Below are 14,286 nucleotides of genomic sequence, written 5' to 3' on the forward strand. Positions count from 1 at the left end.
TAAAGACTGGATGAGAAATTATTTTAAGCTTTCTGACGTGCTACTGTAGGTATGTGACAGATAGAGCTGGTATTTGGATATAGCTCAGCACTGACATTTCAGGCACGTGAATGACCATCAAGAGTTAATGTATCAAAAGTATTTGTATTTACAGCATGCATCTGGAAATTAGTCACCATAAGCAGGCAATAAAAGGGGAATAATGATATCCCTTGCATGTTTGTTCTGCCGTGGTATTTAACTTGTAAGTTAAACATGTCATGCCAACAACTACCCAACTGTTATAAGCATGTTACTTTATTGAGGAAGTATGTATATGCTGTACTGTTGAAAGACCGAGATAGAAAGGTGCTTTAAAGTGGACATTGAAAATCATCAGTTCAATTTACTAAAGCCAAATAAGAGATAGTATTGTTTAGGAACAACAGAGAAATAGTTTATGTTACAGCTCTGGTCCATCACTATGCTTCCTTACGGAAGCAGAAAATGACACCAGACCATTGATTTCCACTCCTTTTACCCATTCAGATGAGCTACGCCCCCTAGAGGGCGATCTCCTGTGATGTCATTTCTGTACCCTTACATGTGCTTAAGATGCAAGCAGCTAAAAGAGGCAGAGGAAAACAAAGACTCATTTATCCATAACATGGCCCAGTTACATTATTACACTCTATTACAAAATTTTTCTCAATGTTTTTTTTTTTTTTTTTTTTTTTTTTTTAAATTCAAAAAGGTAGTAAATAGCATTGCAATAACTCAAACAAACACACATTCCACAAAAAACACATATACTTTAGTATCTGAGATAAGATGATGTTCCGAGTCTTAAATTGCTACTGATAAAATCTTAACCATAACGCCATAGTGTTTTAGATAACCATATGCATTACAAACATTATCTGCTTGAACTATTTTTTTTTTATGTTGTTTATATTATTATAAAACAATCCTGGTAGTTTCCCTGTATTGACAAGCAAGCTACTTTTTCCTCATTCCAAAGAGGAAAAAAAAAAAAAAAAGTGTGTGTGCTGAACTAGATACACAGGATAAAATCAGATCACAATGGCCTTGATGTCTAACTCAGGGATTTAGTGAAGAGAACCAAGGGACAGGATAAGAGAGGCCACTGACAGCTTGTACCCTTGATGGCCAAATCCCAACCCCTGTTGTCCTTCCAAGTTAGGGAGCATTTCCAGCTGACAGACACTGTGCTGTGTATTTGCCGTGTCTGGCACACATTGTAATCCTTCAGCTATGTATATGAATCTTCTTTTTTTTTTTTTTTTTTTTTGGTTAAACTCTTAAAAAATAGATTTTGGGTAATACTTTTTTTGTGCTATGTAGAACTGCTTTGAGTCATTTTTATTTCTTCGTAGGGACATGCTCTGTCTTTTCGTATCAATCTGTGCCTAGTCTTGCAGAACTTTGGATCCTTAAAACATTTATTTTAAATTCCAAATGTCTATTTTTAACTGACTTATTAGGGGTTAGGGTTATTAGTCCAGCCCGCTGCTGCATACATATTACACTTAATAAATACATGTATTTTATTAATGTTTCACTCCACTTTTATCCATTATTGCTTCCTCCACTTGACAAATCTACTTCAAGCTGCAAATCCACTTTGAGCCTCTTGACTTCGACCAGTTAAGAGGCTCACGAGCACGATGTTCTGAAATGAATAAAATCCAAATGATCATTGATCATTTTCACAGCTGGAGCCAAACAAACAATGATGGTTTGTCAAACTTCTTTGCTAGGTTAACTTGTATCTCAGTGTATGTTCCTAATTTCATGTAGACATGATAACAAATGAATAACCTTGTACCTATAGTTTTCCTATGACTGAGCCTCATTTTACCCAGTGGAATATTTCTGGACACTTGTGTCTGTAATGCATACATTACACAGATACGACCAGAAAGAGTAAATATACCTCTCACTTACAATGAACACATATCCATCCATCAGCTGTAGTTAGACAATGACAGCTGAGAAAGTAAAGAAAGCCACTCCATCCGTGCTGGTCCAGACTCTCTGTAGGAAGCAAAGTGTAGAAAAAGGGTCTGACTTTTACCAGGATAGTTTACTACAAGCAAAATGTTGAAAGTGCTAAATGAGCTAGCAAATTTTTTTCTTTTTTTCTTTTGACAAAAATCAATGTTTTAAAATGTGTTACAGATTTGAAAAAAATATATATATTTAAGTGTAGTTTTTGACATTTCTCAACCTGGAATTAAAGTAGAATGTTAATGATGATGTAGATCAAGTATGCAAACCCCCTTCAACCCAAGATATTTCTCCTATTTCCTTATAATCCAAGGATACCATTTTAATTACAATAACAACTATTCTCTATGGCTTCAATCACAACATTGCCATAAAACTTTATTGACTGTCATTAAAAGCTTTTTCCTTTTTTTTTATTCTGATGCCTTATTTGGGTAATTATGGAGGGGTCCAAAAGGCCTCGTTAAACTATAAAATATTCTTGTGTGGGTGTGATGGGGTCTTCTCACGTAGCTTAGCAGTTTCAAAATCTGTGCTTCAGGATTTGGGAGAGCTGTGCTGTGTCCACATTCAGCTGAAGCACTGGCCTAAATCTCCATATTCTCTACAGTGGGGATTTAAGGTCCATCTGTGACCACACAATGCTGTAAGTGTCTCATGATCCATAGCTGTTTGGACTCTAGGTTTCATTGATGTTTTTGTTTTTTTTTTTTGTTTTTTTTTGTTTTGATCATTTATTTTTTGTTTATTTGTTCACTTACTGACATTTTATTATTTGTATGAATTAATTTGTTCTAATAGTTTGTTGTGTCATTTTGTTTAGATAAGTGTTCCTTTTTGTTTACTGTTTATATTTGTTTCAGATTCTCCCTTTCCATAGTTGCTGTTTCTTCTCCTTTTTTTCCTTCCTTCCTTCTGCCTGCCAGCCAACCTACTTTTCAGCACAGCTGCTCTCAATCAGCTCATTCTCCTGTGTCTGTACTTTAACTCAGCTGCTTTCCATTCTCATCTGATTAGTTCCTCTGTGAGACTGGGTACATCAGAGGTGTCCAAAGTCGGTCCTCGAGGGCCGGCATCCTGCATGTTTTCAATCAATCAGTCAATCAAATTGTATTTGTATAGCACATTTCAGCAGCAAGGCATTTCAAGGTGCTTTACATAATTAAAAAACAAAATAAAAACAGCACGTGACATTGAATAAACAGTAAAAAAGAGAAAGAGATTTTGAAATAAAAAGAAAAAAACATACTTAGTTCTCTCCCTGGTTTAACGCACCTGGATCAAATGATGCCTTGTTAGAAGGCCTAAGAGGAACACTGACATGCTGAAAAGGTTGTTACTACCACCAGGGAGAGAGAGAGGATGCCGGCCCTCGAGGACCAACTTTGGACACCCCTGGGGTACATAGAGAGGTCAATCGAGGCTGATCTTAACGATGTCCAGGAGTTGTACAGGTCCACGGTGAGGAAAAAGGACATTTAACCATTTAACATCTCTGCAGACCTCACACATGCTGGACACAAACTGTTTAGACTTTTACCTTTAGGTTGGTGCAACAGAGGACTTTTTCCAAAATCCAGTCACCACAGGCAGTTCCTTCCCAAAGTCCTGTCTCTGATGAATACTGGAGTAGTCAGCTTCTCGTCTGTGAAACAAAATAAGCATATTGCAATTAAAATACTAAAAAGTTAATTTATGTCAGGAACTTTATCAGCAAGTGAGACATATTATATAAAATGTATCATACACAGATGAATATTATTAAAAGGCTTTGTTTCTACTAATTATGAGGGTTTTTTTTTTATTTACAGATAAAGTAAACATAACATTTAAAATTAGAATATTACATCAGACCAAGACATGTATATTTTATATCTGTCCACAGTGAACTCATTAAACAGTAGTCAAATTCCTTGTTTGTGTGCACAATTTTGACCTACAAATCTGATTCTCATCATATTCATTGAACACAGGATTAAGAGTTCAACCTCCACACAAGCAATCACATACCTGGTGCATTATGCATCAGACTTCATTTTCCCCCTTGTAATGCAACAATAAACTTGAATAAAGAGGTGCAACCTGATTAAATAAATAACGTGCTCTAATTTTCTTCGGAGTCACATTGTAATATTCTGTGGTGCACTTGTAATTGGTTCTGTGCTGGTGTTCTCTCTGCTATGTTTTCCCTTTTCCGCTCAGAGCCATGTTCACCTACTAGATAATAGACTGAGTGTTGTGCAATTCCTCCAGAATGCTTGCCTGACAAACAAGTGTTGCATACCCTCTGGGCTGAAAGGTGAAAATGAATAAGTAACTAGAAGGAGAACGCGATCAAATTTGAATGTCTGACTTAACCATTTGTCATTAAAGTCCATTACAAGTTCATAAAACACTGCAGAAAGTATTGTGTGACGACCTCTAAATTTATGCAGTCGATGACAAATACTCTAGACTTGCTTGTGTCTTGCAAGACAAGGACTTTAAACCACCTGTGGCAATGAGTGCTGTTAAACTTTGTGCTATTCCTGCCCCATCTCAAAGCACTTCAAATTGCTTTAAGATGGTTGCCGGGCAGCAGATCCATCGGTTGGCACTTTCTCCTGCTAATATTTGTTCCCTGGATAACAAGAATGAATGTGTACAGCTACAAGTGCACCAGCAATATGTGCATTTGCAAATGAGAAACCGCTATGTTTTTGTCTGTCTCCGCAGCAACACGTGAATAAAACTCAACATACAAGCAGTGCCAGCTCATTCTATCATGTTGGGGGAAAACTCATATTATTGAAGTTTCTTCAAATAATTGTTGATGTTTGTTAGTCCAGTGGATCTGAAGAGACCTCTGAATGACGACTCTCCTGTTGTGTTACTGTCTGGTGACAGGGGTGATCAGGACTGTCCATTATGTACTTTATGTTGTGTTGTATTCCTCTATAGACAATCATCTGTATACGCTCCAGACGCAGTCCACTAAAAACGATCGTTTTTCATCAGCTTGTTGAAAAAAAACAAACAAAAAAAAAAACAATTTTTCAGAACTGACATGTAATACATCTGCAACACCTTGCTCCAAACCCTGGAGGACCTACGCTTGCTCAAGAAATACAGTCCATTCTTGTAAACATTATCTCATTGCTGTTCCATCTCCAGTCTAGTTTCTTGTCTATGTGGACATGGAGGCATTTATTCTCCACCACTACTTCCACTTTTTCGTGTCACAAAGCGGCTCACCAGGTCTCAGTACTCAGGCTCTTCTCCCTCTGATTCACACAGCATTGGCAGACTCATCAGTTTATTTTTGGAGTGCAAAATATAAAAAAAGGAATTTACTTACTGCACTGGTAGCACATCTGATTTGACCACTTACCAGATGAGATGTCTCAGTGAATCAATAGATTCTATTGTAACACAGCTTGCACAAGCAAACATGTCTGATGACAACATACTGCAGAGATTTATTTCTCTTTTAATCATTTCGAGTCAAATAGACATGACTGGAAATGACACAGATGATCATTTTAATCTGTGCTATACCTTTAGATTATTTCTCCCAGTCATTTTTGTTTTGTCATTCTGAGGTTATGCCAAAGTCAAGCCACCTGTAATCCAATTTAACAGATAACAGTTGTGATGATGCCAGCAGCACATGTAGTTTCCTTCAAAGTGGATTATGATACGTCAATAAATGAAATGAAAATGTTGAGTTAAAGAAAAAGGTACTCAGCTATTAATTTCAAAAGCATTAATACCCCATCGTATGATCACTTGTGGTGAAGTTACAGAAGTAGTTCCGAGCAAATTCTTTTAAAATGTCAGTCAAAAATAGTGTTAAGCAATAAGTGAAATTACTCAATATTAACTGAAAATACAATAAGACTATGTCATGATGTGTGGTTGTTGGTGGTGGTGAGAGAGACGCCGGGAATCCCAGGTAGTCATGATAAGAGATAATTTAATGATAATCCAGGAGGAACAACAGAAAATACTGGCAGCAAAGGAACAGACACAGACGTGAGACACGACGACGATCCGACAAAGAACACTGACAACAGGTGGGACTAAATACACTGGGAGGGTAATCACAGGAACGACACACAGCTGGGATCAATCAAGACAGACTCAGGGGAAAACAGGACTAGACAGACAGAAACTACACAGATCCTAACAGACTATAATTCTGACTGGCCAACATATAAGTTATCGTTTTTGCATTGTATCCATCAAAGTTATTCTTTTAAATTACGGTTTAAAATGATCTCGAGGATTGCTCAAATCGTGAATACACACATTTTGTCATTGCAAAAGCAAGACCAATCTAACCTAACAAGAATAAAACCATGCATTTCCTCTGTCAGTGAAACTTCTTTACTGCAAATATTCTTTCACCACTGCTTGGTAAAAATAGCATGTTACCAATGATTCTCCTATGTGTCAATGATAAATAACATGATAAAACATGTTTCACAATTCATTCACAATGTTGTACATTATACCCACTTGCTTCTCTTTTGCTCTAATCATTTTCTTAAATGTTCCCTGAAACATAACTAACCAAGTTTTGTAAATCATGTCACTTAATCGCTCCACTAATATCCTCCCTCCTCATTTAAGCTCAACACTGCCTTTACACTGTGAGCTCGCCTGGCCCCTAAACCACTTGTTCGCTTCAGGTCTCTATAGTTCATACAGCTAATGTGACATTTATCTGTAATTAAACCCTCACATATTTTAATAGAAAATGATATTCCTTAAGGTCTTCCTGTCATTTGCATGGGCAGGTCTGATGCTAATTGTATCCTCGAAAAAACATTCTCGATGACACAGGCTGTCATCCCGAATTACCAGGCGCAAAATCTCTATCAGGGGACTGACCTTCCGGAGCACTGCTGTAACCTGGGCGGCATGTGTGACGGGAGTGTTCTTCATACATGTTATTCATTTGAATGCTAATTTTCTAATGCTTGCATTTGATATACAGGTGCATCTCAATAAGTTAGAATCACTAAATGTTTTTTTTTAGTAGCTCAGCTCGAGGTGAAGGGTTATGATTATGAGTCAGCAAATTAAAAGGCAAAAATCAATTTCTATTAACGCAATCCTACACAAGAATAATAAATAAGATTAAATTAAGACTGTCATCCTGCTGAAAAGTACAGTATGTACAGTACATGTTTATGGATGACCTTAATGGGATTATGTAGATAACTTCTAATAAAATTTTTAATATGACAAGAAGTTTTTATATAATTTGAAAATATAATTTTTACTGGCCAGTTACACAAACATGCACACCAAGATATAATGTGATTGTTCCATTTTTTTTAATGTTTCCTGAAAATTAAAACTTCTGCAGCTTATTGCATCACATTTCATATAAATAAAGTTCATGCTGGATTATTAAAACTATTCCTGAACTAGTAACTTTTTTCTTTTTTTTTACAGAGACATCTTTGTATGTATGCCTCCATTTATTTTATTTATATATTTTATATCTCCACCAAAGTGTCATATATCCATCCTGTTTTCAATCTCTATTCGTCCTCATCAGGGGAACTCTTTGCTCAGGAACGAGATTAGATGAGTAGGTTGTTGAGTGTGGCAGATTGGGAGTAAAATGTGAGACAAAGCAATTGCATTTCATATTGAATTGGGATTAAGGGACAACACGGACTCCCCTGCACACCTCTCATCCTTTGGACTTCCTGCAGTGACTGCTGAAAGCCAGAGGACAGCAGAAAGGCCATATCAGTTACACAGATAACTTCACAAGTTACAGAGCCTGTCAGTCTTTTACATATTTTGTACATTTGGTTGTTTCTTCTGGACAAAAACATTTCTTTATCAGTGAAATTAAGATACAGGAAAATAAAGCTACCAGTGTAATAAAAAGCCAAGCAGGTTTTAAAAATGTTATGTCACACGACTGCTTTAAAAATCAGTTTAAGTTTGCCAAAACGACCTCTAAACTTTTAAACTTTTCTAAACCTCCATAGAGACAGAAAACGATGTGAACTTTGTTGCCAACGCAGATTGTAACTTTTTCTTTAATACAGCTTTGCCACAAATTTGATCTTCTCCCCTTTAGAAAACCTCATGCCTCCGGATCCAAAAGTGGAAAACAAAGTAGAGCTTTACAAATAAACTAGAAGTGAACATCTACATGAAAGATCCCAGTTTGTACATATTTCATGATTTTAAAACAATCATTGCCTATTTAAAAAAAAGAAAAAAAAATTTTTTTTTTTTTTTTTTTTTTTTTTTTCATGTGAATTGATTTGCATGGTTTCTCATTGGTCTTGGTCAATATAGAGAACATCATAGTGCTCCCCAACGTGTTCTCTTTGAAAGCATCTGTTAAATCTGTGTAGTTGTAAGGTTTGTTTCACATCATTTAGCCGTATATCTTCTCACTCATCTAGAGAGAGGACAACACAGGCTTTGGAAGACATTGCCTCAAGTGAATTTCCTTGCAGATGTTAATTTTGTCATTGGGCACCAAAGCTAAAGCCATTTCAATGCCACCAAAACACAGTCAGTTCTTCATATCCAGGGTCACCACACATAGAAAACCATGTGCGGTGACATGACCCTCTGAGTAAAACTTCACACTGTTCACTCACTTACCCTTTCTATACAAAATGTTCCCACGGTTTTAGTTTTTCAGGGGGGGAAAGGAGTAGGACGGAATGTCCGACCTCTATTGCACTGCAAGAACTCCAGTTGGGTTTCCTGCAGCACACTGTATTTGTGTTTCCACTTATTGGATCGCGTATGTCACAGCCCGTGAGAAACTGACACAAAATAAAAGAAAATATGAAAACCTTTATCGGATTGTTGTCGCATCAGAATTTACATCGCATGCACATGATTGATCCACAGCAACTTAAGCCAGATAAGTGCTCTGGAGTCAGATGTACTGAGAAAGCCCGTTTTATCATAATTCTGACTTGGATAGGCATCACTAACAAAACAAACAAACAAAAACATAGTTACTAACTATAACTTATTCTACTAATTAGAAATTGTGCCCATTGCATGCCTATGTATGCTTGATTTCCTTTTTGCAGTTATTTTTTCTTGGACTGGTCAGGGACAGCCAAAGGCCTGAGGTGGTCTAGGAGCAATGTAATGCTTTGATAGGTTGAGTCAACTCACTAAACTAGAGAGAATTGGTTCAACTTGGTGTTTAGACACTTTGGCATGCATAGTGGCCTGAGATCAGACCACCAACTGTGAGTAATGAAAATCTGCCCGGCTGCCTAAGCCACAGCTGCTTGGAAACACTTTTCCATCACTCCTGACTCTGATCCTCCCTCTCCTCTCAGAGGTCTTGTTGACCTTATTATAAACATTTTGACCTTTTCACTTGCTGGCCTCTCCGGTTATGGACAAGGGCACATTACAGGTAAGTGATCAGTTGAACAGAATGGCTGACAAGGGCTCAGATGGACAGGACAGTGGGTGGTAGAGTGCAGTGTGTGGGGTTTGGGGCTTAAAAGGCTTTTGAATGTCAGAGATGAGGGCATCAACAAGGAAAAAAAGTTGGAAACACGGATGAGTCAAGGCACCCCTGCATGCTGTTCTGTGTCCAGATGACCCTTCTCACTTCTTCGCAGCAGAAGGGTGGGCCTGCCAGCAACTCGGTCCATCATGCTGACTCCAGCAGCAGAGCAACATCTGTTCATTAGCCTTGACAGATGAAAGAGAGCCCCAAGAAGATGAGGAAAAACAGATGAGTACAAACCCAACATCATATATCCCCCCGTACATTTGTGTGGACCTCACATTGAGGCGGCTGCCTGGGTGTGCTTCCATTCTCATGTACATTTGAGCTGCACTGCAGACGGCAAAGATCTGTAGTGAGAAAGGGAATTGAGTGGTAATGGAGGCGTTTGCCTCATCCGTCACGCTTCTTTCAGCTCTATTGTGCTGTGCTGAAGGTCTTTCTCTCCATTACATTGTTTTTCTTTGTTTTTTTTTCTTTGTCTCAATCTCTGAAATGTCACAGAACTATGAGTGCAATGCATTGACACGGATGAGAACCAATAAATAAAGTAACATACATTAACCTCCCCCACTCCTTCTACAACAAACTCTTCCTTACAACATGCACCCAGGTGTTTGCATTTGACAAAAAAAGAAGCAAAGGCAAGCCCCCACTGAACCAGATGTGCTTCAGTGAATATATTGTAATTATTTCAATTTTGAAACAAAGCATAGCATAAAAAAGGCAATCGACAAATACAAAAAAAAAAAACAGCTGGATTCACCCACAAATGCTACAGCTGATCGTCTTCTTGTAAGCGCATTGGAGATGCTTGTGGAGAAGGCAACACATCAGGATACAGTCATTAAAAGTAGCATCGAGTGGAGGAATTTTATATTTTATCACCCCAGGAAGCAGGTCACGCTGCCCCGGTCTTTGACAAATGCTGCGGCTATGAAGATGGATTAGTCAGCAAGCACAGGACTGAGACGGCAAAGAGAATTAAGTCATCACTGTAACTACGTGAAGTTCAGACACAACACTGAGTCCACTCCTGTCCTCTCCTTATCTCTCCCTTTCCAGCATTGCTGGTGGGTGTACGCCTTGTTTGCCAGACAAGCTATTTCTGCAGAAGACAGGTGTAGCAACATATTTTGTGTTCTGCATGCATGCTTGGCATTTGGTATGGATTGATAAGAATTTATCTCAAAAGGAGCAAAACAATTAAGATTAAAAAAATGCATTTAACATTTGTGCTAATATTTCTTCTTCACGGTGTGCATGATTTTACTGGGATTTCCATTTGTATTTTGAGCTTTGCAAGTATTTTTTGTACAAGTGAATAAAAACGTAACATTTTGTATTCCCGAAAGATGCATTGGATTGGTTAAGAAAGTCAGTGAGAAATGAATAAAAGCTTCTGCCATTCTCTAATATCTAGAAAGTTGTGTTTTAATCAATACAGTTCATGTTTTGTTTGTTTTATTTTACTGTTTTATAAATAAAACATATTTATTTTTGGATAAACACAAGGATTCATCACTGGTTTATTCATGACATTTTGCAATAAGCTAATGACTTACAAATGAAGAAAGAAATATACAAAATCTAAATGAAGTTTCAAATGGACATTCCTGAATTTGACAGTTACTCAGTTTTGGCTCCATCCAAAATACTGACAGAAAGTGTCACAACATCGAATCGGCAATGTCAGATTTTACCAAGCAAGATGAACTGCATCACTTTCATTCCCCCTTCAATGCCTGTTCCTGCAATATGTACATTGGGTGTGCAGGTATTATCTCATGGGGAAAGTGTGTTGCCAAGCACACACATTGCCAAGGACAGCTGAGAGCCAAACTGTTTAGATCAAAGCTACTGAGGATACAAAGCCCCGCAGCACAGACTGACTGACAAAGTTCCTTCGTTGGTGCTAGATCAGCTTGGCATGTTTGTACATTTAATTTTGTCATACTCTGTTGTGACAGTTCTAGCTGTCAGCGATGCTATGAGGAGAGATCAGTGGGTCAAAGGCGCAAAAGCTTGAGTTTGGAGCATGGAATTGCAGATGTGCATTTGATTTAAATGTGAAGAACACATTGTAGTACTTTTCCCTTAAGCTATCAGACATGTAGCACAGAGTGTCATTCTTGAATATATGGGTAACCCCAATAAAGCAATGAAGTTCAGTGAAAGTCCACGCTCTGCAGTGGATGCAGGAGCAGACAAAGCTCTCACAACAGGGGTCCTGAGAAACATTCAAGGATATGAATATTTCTTTCAGTGCATATTAAAAGGACAAGGATATATTATTTGCAGTTTGTTGTGGTCTGCATGATGTTACCTCTAAATACAACCCAGCGCATCCAACAGCTTCCAGAACTCATCTAATTAATTGAATTCTCTTGCATTACGTTGTTTCTTAACATTGTTACAACTCTTTTGTAGAGAGTGATGGTGAACAGACATCCTTATCAAGCACAAAGAACACAACTAAGAGATCAACAATAAACTTTGGGGCGGGGGGAGCCAGAGTATGACTGTAAAATAAAAAATCCCAAGCATCCCATATCTCACAGAGCACAGCTTCATATTCCAAATAAAAGAAAGTATGGCACAGCTGCAAAGCTAACAAAACATTCTGTGCAGTTAAACTAGCAGGCAAGGAAAGTAGAGCATTAATCAGAGGGTTAGCCAAGAGGACAATGGAAACCATGGAAGAGCCGTGGAGAACCACAACTCAGATGAGGACAAGCAATGTAGACGACAGGGCAAGCATATAGCAGCAAGCATTTTTTAGATGTAGACTCCATCACCCTGAGGCTGTAGTCTCAACAATTCTAAACATGCAGGCACAATGGAATGATCTTAATCAAAGGCTATCATGTTGTTAGAGTGGTCCAGTCCAATCAAGACCTTAATCCAATCAAAAATCTGTTCCATAAATTAACATTAGCTGTTCAGTTTCATTGCACTTCAGTTACTGTACAAAGAAAAAATTGACTAAAACAACTTGATGTGCAAAGTGAGGCAGTGGGGGGCGCTCTTCTGCTAATCCATTAATTGCGCAGCTATTTTTTTAGCTTAACCACTTTTGCTAACATCGTAAATGTTTCGTTCACTTAGCTTCACCTAAATTATTTTTTTACAGGTAAACTCTGAAGAACAAATTTTTGACAGTCGTGAACCCAAACCTCAACTCAGATGTTGAACTTTATTCAACTGAAAGTTTTCAAACCTGCCATGTAGTTAGCTGTCAAAATTCATGCTCATATTGCAAAGAGGTTGAAAACTATGCAGCAATTATGTTACTACTTTTCACATTCTCTCTTATTTTTCTTAAGTAACCTTTTTTTTAAAACAAGAAACATACAGACATTAAAGAACAAGTTTAAAGTTTTAAAAGAAAAATCTCTGTGGAGAACACTGAAGTTTTATGGTTGCAATTACAAAATACGTAATTGTGACTCTTACCGGTTGTTTTTGGTCGGGAGTGCGGCATTTCCTGAGATGTTAATAGTAGAGGAGATGGAGAAGATAAATCTTGTAATAGATTATCTGTCTCATAACATACTGTCAAGATGTGGTGTCACTTTTAACAAGTATGTAAAAAAATGTTATAATAACAATACAAACGAATAAACTGCTAAAACGACCAATATCTAGTAAGAGGTATCACAATGAGAAGAAAAATGGGGGAGGGGGGGATTCACATGTACTGCCACAGAGCTACAGAAACACTATCAGGTTTGCAACTGTTGCCTTCGGGGGGAGACATCACTTCAAACTGAATGCTGCAGTTCGGAGCGATGTTGATTTATGTTGCCCCTCTTGCCCCTTGTGACCCTACCTGTCCTCACCATCAGAATGCATTTGTAAGGTTTGTGTCTAATGCAAAGCGCTGGGCAGCCAAAGAATGTTTTCCACTGACTCGAGTGCGTACAATTTGCAAGTTTGAGATAACACATTTCATGACACTGGTTAAAATAAACTACTGTTTTTTTTTTTTTTTCTGTCTCTAATTATTCTGTATAAGACCAAAAAGTAAAAAGTTACTTTTCAACATAATATATCACACGTTTCAAACTCAAGGACCCCAGGCCAAATTTTATTCATGTGACCCTTAAGACTCTAGTGGGCAACATAAATAGAACTTTACGACTACAGTTGTGTTTAAATATTATTTTATCAGTCAAATCAAATCAGTTTTTATTTGTTTAATACCAAATTACATCAATGTGAAAATATGTGCAATATTAATTAATGCATTTTAAGAAATACTCATTGAATACAGAGAAAATGATAATATTTTAACAGTTTAATAGGGACTTTTATTAATACATTCTTCCACAATTGGCTGTCAGTGGACATTCATGATGTTAATGTCGGCCGACAGTTTGACATCCCTGTATTAGATGGCAATCATTGCAGTAATTAAATTAAGACTGGTCCAATACTGAGTTGAATCTCTGGATTTTGTAGTTGATCAGATACCATGATTTTTTTTAAAACTTGTAAGGGTGACAATGCTTCAGCTCTATTCAGAAAAGTAAAGACTGTTTTCTGAGAAGTACTTTTGAAACTACCAACTTAGATTAATACAAATTTTCAACTAAGTTTAAATAAACAGCTGTGGGGCTTCCATTGTGATCAAGGACTGATTGACCTACATTCCCCACGATTCCTTGCATTGGAGACACCACAGACAGGAACTCACTCCGACAACAAAGCCCACAGCCTGACAGATAGGGATTTTGGGTGTTTGGGGTCAGCTGCCGACAGACACA

Source organism: Poecilia latipinna, unplaced genomic scaffold (assembly GCF_001443285.1).
Source record: "Poecilia latipinna isolate Pla-1442-1.1 unplaced genomic scaffold, P_latipinna-1.0 Scaffold277, whole genome shotgun sequence".
Lineage (NCBI taxonomy): Eukaryota > Metazoa > Chordata > Actinopteri > Cyprinodontiformes > Poeciliidae > Poecilia > Poecilia latipinna.